This window comes from Micropterus dolomieu, linkage group LG07 (assembly GCF_021292245.1).
Source record: "Micropterus dolomieu isolate WLL.071019.BEF.003 ecotype Adirondacks linkage group LG07, ASM2129224v1, whole genome shotgun sequence".
Classification (NCBI taxonomy): Eukaryota; Metazoa; Chordata; class Actinopteri; order Centrarchiformes; family Centrarchidae; genus Micropterus; species Micropterus dolomieu.
Window position 1 is genome coordinate 899,821 of NC_060156.1, and position 6,189 is coordinate 906,009.

Below are 6,189 nucleotides of genomic sequence, written 5' to 3' on the forward strand. Positions count from 1 at the left end.
CTCTGCTGGTTTCTGGTCGTACAGGTGAAGTGGCTCTGCTGGTTTCTGGTCGTACAGGTGAAGTGGCTCTGCTGGTTTCTGGTCGTACAGGTGAAGTGGCTCTGCTGGTTTCTGGTCGTACAGGTGAAGTGACTCTGCTGGTTTCTGGTCGTACAGGTGAAGTGGCTCTGCTGGTTTCTGGTCGTACAGGTGAAGTGGCTCTGCTGGTTTCTGGTCGTACAGGTGAAGTGACTCTGCTGGTTTCTGGTCGTACAGGTGAAGTGGCTCTGCTGGTTTCTGGTCGTACAGGTGAAGTGGCTCTGCTGGTTTCTGGTCGTACAGGTGAAGTGGCTCTGCTGGTCCGCCTCTAGGTTTTTTTGAATTCAAGCAACTCATTACAGTTTCAATATATTTATTTTCCACATTTGAACCAACATTTCCGGTAAAGTGTTCCGTGTTTTTCCCTCTGTTACAGATCAACAGACAGTTTAATGTTGTGTCGTCAGGTCTCAGTGGAAACTCTGCTCTTATCTTTATGATCCTAATCCTTCCTCTGTGTGTTTGGGGGGGGGGGGTACTTTGCATACCTCAGTGTTGGATTTATGGCTGTGGATGTCTTACATGGAGTCTCATGTCCTGGTATGAGAGGCCGTTTTGGGTCAGAACATTTTAACCCCAATGTCAATCATGAACATTTCCATAAGTAACTGTAATTTAATTGCACTCAGTAACTGTAACAGATTAAATTACGTAACTAAATTACATGTAACTAATTACTTCCCTGAGCGTTTCCCTGCTTCCTTATGTGAACCTTCTGTCTATTTATAATACATCATCTGACTTCCTCCTTCAGAGGGACGCTTGCTTGGTGGCTAGCTAGCTTGGTTAGCAAAGTGCATCTGTAATTCACATTAACTGTGATATTAGCTGGGATGCTAATTTTAGCTAGCGACAAACAGGCTTAAAACTAAACGTACTTACTGAAAAATGAGCAGCCGACTCCTGATGAGCTGGTTAAATGTAAACAGAGCAGCGGATACGAGTCGCCTCTATCCTGATTGACAGGTCGCCATGGTAGCAACTTGTTGATCAGCTTGTAGCCCCGCCCTAAAGCCTCCCCTGCTTCCTGGTCTCTGTTCCTCTAAATGGGACCATAATTTACTAAATGAACATCATGCTGTGTTGAAGAAGACTTGAAACTAGCGACTGAGACCATAAACTCATCAGGAAAGTGTTTACTGAGGGAATAAATCAGCTGACAAGTAGAAACATTTTCTCAGAGTTTTCTATACAATCACACTTCTTTCTGCAGCCGGAGGAGTCGCCCCCTGCTGGCTGCTAGAAAAAGACCCAGAGGTTCCCGCTTGGTTAGGACTTGTTGTGTAATCTGGTCAGACTGCTGGTGGGAATCTCAACTCCCACACATCACAGGCGATGATCAATGATTTATCTCATCAGGTTCCCTGATGACTATTTAATGGACTGACTGTAAAAATGATAAACATGGAAAAGATTTGGTTAAATCACCAGACAAAAAGGTTGGAAACTTCAGATCCAGAAGACTAAATATTCGTCTAGTGACTCTGCGAATGACTCACTAATTTATCTGGAGTTGTTGGGAGGTGTCTGAAGATGGATTTGTTCTCTTTTGATTGAGCTAAGCTATCAGTTTCCACCCTGCTTCTAGCCTTTGTGCTAAGCTAGGCTAACCGTGTCCTAGACATACCTCTGTTTGGGCACACAGAGATGAAACTGCGAAGACGATTTACTAAATCAAATATTGCTCAAATATAAACAGTTGCTTGTTAACTAACAAGCTAACGTTTTAGTGAAACAACGCTGCCTAGCTAGCAAAATGCTGGATCATTAGCAACTGAAGGTTGTAGTTTGTGGGAAGTAATTAAAATAGTTTGGACAGCTATAATTCAATTAAACATAGGTGGTCTAAAATTAACACTATCTAACTTTAATGTTTGCTAATGTTAGGATAACTTTCCTTAATCGTTAATAAAATAACATCCACAATCACCATGTTCTCCAAAAAGAAAATTGTGTCTGTTTGTTGCTATACTGCCTAGCAGTTTTCCCGTGGTTCCAGTCTTTGTGCTAAGCTAGGCTAAACCCGTATTTAAAAAAAGATAGAACGTTAGATATGCTAACTTTTTGTAGTTATATACCTATAAAACTTATATATCACATTGTTGTCTGTGCTAGCTGTTTGTTGCTACACTGACTAGCAATTTCCCCCTGGTTCCAGTCTTTATGCTAAGCTAGGCTAACCAAGTCACCCTGAAAATACATTTTTCTGTACAGCACTTAGTGTCTACTTTGGAGGTTTAAAGTGCTCTATAAAATAATTTTGATTGATTAATTGATACTGGGGAATATATATATATAATATAAAAATAATACATAATTAATCTTATCTTCAGTCTTGAAATGGTGCGCTGTTCCTTTAACAACAACAGAAAGAAAGAAAGAAAGAGTTAAAAACCATTTCAAGCTTCATTAAACTAAATTCCCTCCCAGAATGCACTGCTGGTGTCTCTCAGTGAGCGTAGCGGGGACACGGCGAGTACTCTGCACAGTTAAACCAGCAGAGCTGACAGCAGAGAGGGATGATGGGAGGCGGAGGGCGGGGGGGTCGGTGTTCGTGGCTCCTCTCCCACACTTCCATTTAAGGCCAGGTTTCCCCGACTCTCCCTCCTCTCGGACTTTGTTTTACTTCACACCGCAGATTAAAACTCTGAAACTCTCCAGGGAAGCAGCTCCTTTAAAGAAGCAGCGTGCCGAGTCTCCTGAACACGTGAAATCCAAAGGAAGTTCTGAACTGACATGAATTATTTCACTGATAATGTTCAGTTTTCTTTTGGACCACAAATGTCCTCAGACTGTTGTTATTGTGGACAGTAACTAAGTACATCACGCCACTTTCTCCTTCTGCTCCATCTCTGAGGGAGAGCTTGTACTTTTTACTTCACTACATTTATCTGACAGCTTCAGTTACTTTACAAAGTCAGATTTTTACACACAAACACATGAAGAGTTTAGAAAATATGAGGTTTGGTTATAAATTAAAGTTTATGAAGTACAGCTGGTACGTTACTTGATTAATTGGCGGTTATTTTGATGATCATTTTTAAATTCTGTTTGTCATGCAGCTCCTGACACACAGAACCACTCTGAGAGTACTTTTTACTTTAGATATCGAAATATTTTTAAAAGCAGCTACTTTTTGATTTGAAATTGAAAACTTCTACTTCTAGTGCAGTAATATTTAGTAAGGGTGTCTGTACTTTTACACCAGTACAGGATTTGTGTCTTTCCTCGTCCACCACTGTTGATCTGTAGTATTAGTTCCGCCTCCACATACTGTTGTGTACTCTAGTTTCCAGCACGAGCAGTTTAAAAGCTCTGATAATATATCGGCTAACCTTGAAGAGAACACGGTCACATGACTTCGTGGTGAACGTGTCCTGAGCGGGAGCAGCTCCACAGTGACGACGCTAACGTGGTCAGCAGGTGTTCACCCCCTTAGTTTAGCGTGTTATCAGCTCTGCAGTATCTAGGATGGAGCTGTAGCAGCAGAGGTGAAGAGAGGAAATGTTTGTGTGCACATGTCAGGGCAGGTGCACATGTTTGGATGGTGGTGGTTGACGTCTGCAGATCCTTAAAGCAACACTATTCAGATGTACATTACATAAGACCCAGTAACATTACTGACTAGTCCAACAGGAAGAAGGCCAGCTCGCCGTCTGTCCTGCAGCCTTTCAGCTAACAGTCTGATAATTACTCTCTCGCTCGGTCACTCTCTCTTTTTCTCTTCCTCCGACTTCCTCTTGTCTCTTCACAGCCTCTGCCGTGATATCCAAACTGAGAATACAGACTCAGCTTCTTCCTCTGAGCTCACTTTTCGGTGACCTGGCCGGGACTCCAGTTGGTCGCACAGTCGCTAGCACTAATGACAGAGACGCCATTAATACTGTTAGAATTCAGCGTAGATACTACGTAATGATGCTTAAAAGGAGTTTAAAACTCACTCAGTTATCAGTGTGATGTGTTTGATATTGGCTTTGAAAATATTGATTTTCAATAAAAATGTGTAGAATTTAACAATAGATCTGTTAGACAGGCTGTTTCACCAAACTCTCCAGGTTTATTCCTGACTATATTCTGAAGGTTTGTTTGTATGTCATTCACAGCCTGAATTATAGAACATTTTATTCCCAAAAACATGGAGAAAATAGATTGTTTTATGCCTTTTAATGACACTATTTTCTGATTTATGTAATAAAAAGAGATATCCAAAATCCCCTCTGTAAAAACATTTTAACGTGTCAGCAAAATAAAACAATAATTTAGAACCTGACCTAATCCAGAGTTCAAGTATCAGTTCAGGAAATAGATGCAAATTAGCGCATGTTTCATTGGACGCTGCCTTCATTTGCATATTTAAACTTAACATTTCAGAGAACCTGTCACACAAAAAAAATCTTGTCTTAATGCGAGTAACTAACGAGGAAAGTCTCGTGGAGAAATCTGTAAAGTTTTTACCCTGTTCACCTGCAGCGTCTCACCTTAAACCGACCAATGAAAAGCCTTTAAAGAGCGACTCGCAGTGTGTTCTCTGTTTGTGTATTTGTGCGTTTGTAGGACACACAAACAAACGCGTCTCATTCCTGCTGAGTGTGTTTCTAACCATCAGCTGGAAAACCGTGACCTCGTGTGACCTCAGTGTGACATCATCAGCCCATTCAGAAACACAAACACCTGGATTCTTGCAGGAAACGTGCTGCTGCAGCAGAACTTTAAAGAACCGAGACTTTGTAAAGGACGGAGCCTTCAGATTGGACCGTTGACATGTGTGTCTCAAGCTGTGGCTCGTGACCCTGCATGGGTCACAAACCCTTTGCTTCTGGGTCCATCCTGACGTGCGGCAGCTCGCTGGGATGAGGCCGTCGATGGATGAGCACAACGCTGGCTCGTTTATTTTTCAGATATCTATAAGTGACAAACTGATTTTCCTCGCCCTTCAAGGCCGTTACATCCTCATGGCTTTACACAAGGTTTCTTATAACAAGACGTGTTTTAAACATCTGTAAATATGTGAAAAAAGGCTCCGTCACAAACACGAGTGGTATATTTTGAATAAATCCATGAAAAAGCAATACGTTGATAAAGGAAAAAGCTCATTTGCATATTAAAAACTGTCATTTAGAAAAAGCTCCTGTTTTTGTTTCCTTTCAACTTGTAAAGTTTGTGATGTGAGGAAAGTTTGGAGAGAAGCCTGTTTGACTGGCGTCTGGTCTTAAAGGCTGTCAGCACAGCGTGTCGACCGCCGCCATCTGTCGGACTTGGGTGTTGCTTGTGCCGCCGCCGGCGCCGCCGTGTGGCGCTCGGGTGGCTGAATGTGGTTCCTTCTGTGTCTTGTGTCGAGCAGAGTTTGTACATCATCCTCTGGGTGGCATCATGTCCTTGGAGTGCAACAGGAAACAGTTAGTTAGAACCTGCTGATGAATATTTCCAAACTCAGACAGATTAATTTCCTCTGTAACCGTTTTTTTACCCGTTTGAATAAGAAGGAGCTTCACCGTCTGTTCAGAACTCAGTCAGAACAACTTTGTAAAATCTGAAATAAACTCTCGTGACTTCAGCAGAACTGTTGAGCTGTTTTCCACCAGCTAGAGTTTAATAACTCTTTAATCCACATGGCTGCTCTTTTACTGCTTTTAAACTTATTAACTGATTCTACCGATGCGTTTGATGACCAAACCCTCGTTAGTAGAAATGTGACGCTGGATAATGTCTCAGTATGTCACATGATGTAAAGGCTTGATGGAACAAAGGAAGTCTTTGATAGGAGGAGATCGTTGGAGACGAGAAATACATGAAAGTGTTGGAGGTTACCGACACCTCTGAGTCATCTGACTTCAAGTTCAATGACAGTTGTTGTTTCTGCTCCATTTTCAGTTTGTTTCATTTAAAAAAAACAGCGTTTAAAAGCCGTTTAGCTCGGCGAGATGAGCAGGTTGCTAGGTAACAGACATAAAGGTTGATAACCGATGTGGGATTGAGTGTTTAGGATTTGCTAACCTGAGATAAGACAGGATTTCTAAAGTTAGTTAGGATTTGCTTCTGTAATACCAAACTGAGAAAAATCCTCTCTGAGACTCTTCCTGTCTGAACTTAAGACTTAAGACCGGAACCTTC

At 41.8% G+C, this 6,189-nt stretch overlaps 1 protein-coding gene across 1 annotated transcript in view; it reads left to right on the forward strand.

The window, feature by feature from the left end:
• Nucleotides 1–6,189, forward strand: part of LOC123974054 (myosin light chain kinase, smooth muscle-like) — a 61,849-nt gene that overhangs the window by 9,432 nt on the left and 46,228 nt on the right. The gene's annotated exons all lie outside the window — the stretch shown is intronic.